The following is a 670-nucleotide window of genomic DNA, read 5'->3' as shown; positions in this document are numbered from 1 at the left end:
CGGTGCGATCGACGTCCAGGGGAAGACACTTCGCTCCGTGTGCTGATGGCCTGCAACGTGCTGGGTACGGAGGATTCCGAGTCACCGGGAAAGAGATATCTGAGCTGGGACTCCAAGGTCAGGGAGAAATTTCCACATGAGGAAGCAGCAGGAAGAGGAGGGCGTCCACCCCAGGGAAGCAGGAGGAGCCCCACGTGTCCAGAGGCCATGGACGTTCTCTGTTTTATAGCCCCTGACTGTGCCCAGCTCCCAGCTCTCAAAACCATCACAGGGGAGCACAGGCCTCATGCTCCATCCTCCTGAGGGCCATCCATGCCCGCTATTGAGTCCAGCATCTTCTCCTTACAGACAAGAAAAGCAAAGCTCAGAGAGGGTGCTGACTGGCTCGAGGTCACACAGCTGGTTTGCAGCAGAGCTGGAGCAAGAACTCAGGGCTCCCGATGCCCAGACTCCAACGGCCTTCCAACCATACTAGGGACCGCTTCCTCGTTTGCTCATCACATCGTCACTGTCTCAGCTCTCAGCTAACACACGTGTGCTACAGTCCTCCAGCCACGCAGACATACGCACCGGTGACCCGAACACCAAGTGCCATAACGAGAGAGAAAGAGGGTGGGTGGGTGTGTGGGCAGCCTGATGACCGCCCGGCCTCAGTCTCAGGGCTTGCCCT

General features: G+C 58.4%; 1 protein-coding gene across 1 annotated transcript in view; it reads right to left on the bottom strand.

Annotated features, from left to right (window-relative positions):
* ASAP2 (ArfGAP with SH3 domain, ankyrin repeat and PH domain 2) overlaps positions 1–670 on the bottom strand; it is a 93,732-nt gene that overhangs the window by 82,082 nt on the left and 10,980 nt on the right. The gene's annotated exons all lie outside the window — the stretch shown is intronic.

Source organism: Pteropus alecto, unplaced genomic scaffold, assembly GCF_000325575.1.
Source record: "Pteropus alecto unplaced genomic scaffold, ASM32557v1 scaffold61, whole genome shotgun sequence".
Taxonomy (NCBI): domain Eukaryota; kingdom Metazoa; phylum Chordata; class Mammalia; order Chiroptera; family Pteropodidae; genus Pteropus; species Pteropus alecto.
Note: the sequence above shows the minus strand (reverse complement) of the source record. Positions and strands in the feature narration are given on the sequence as shown.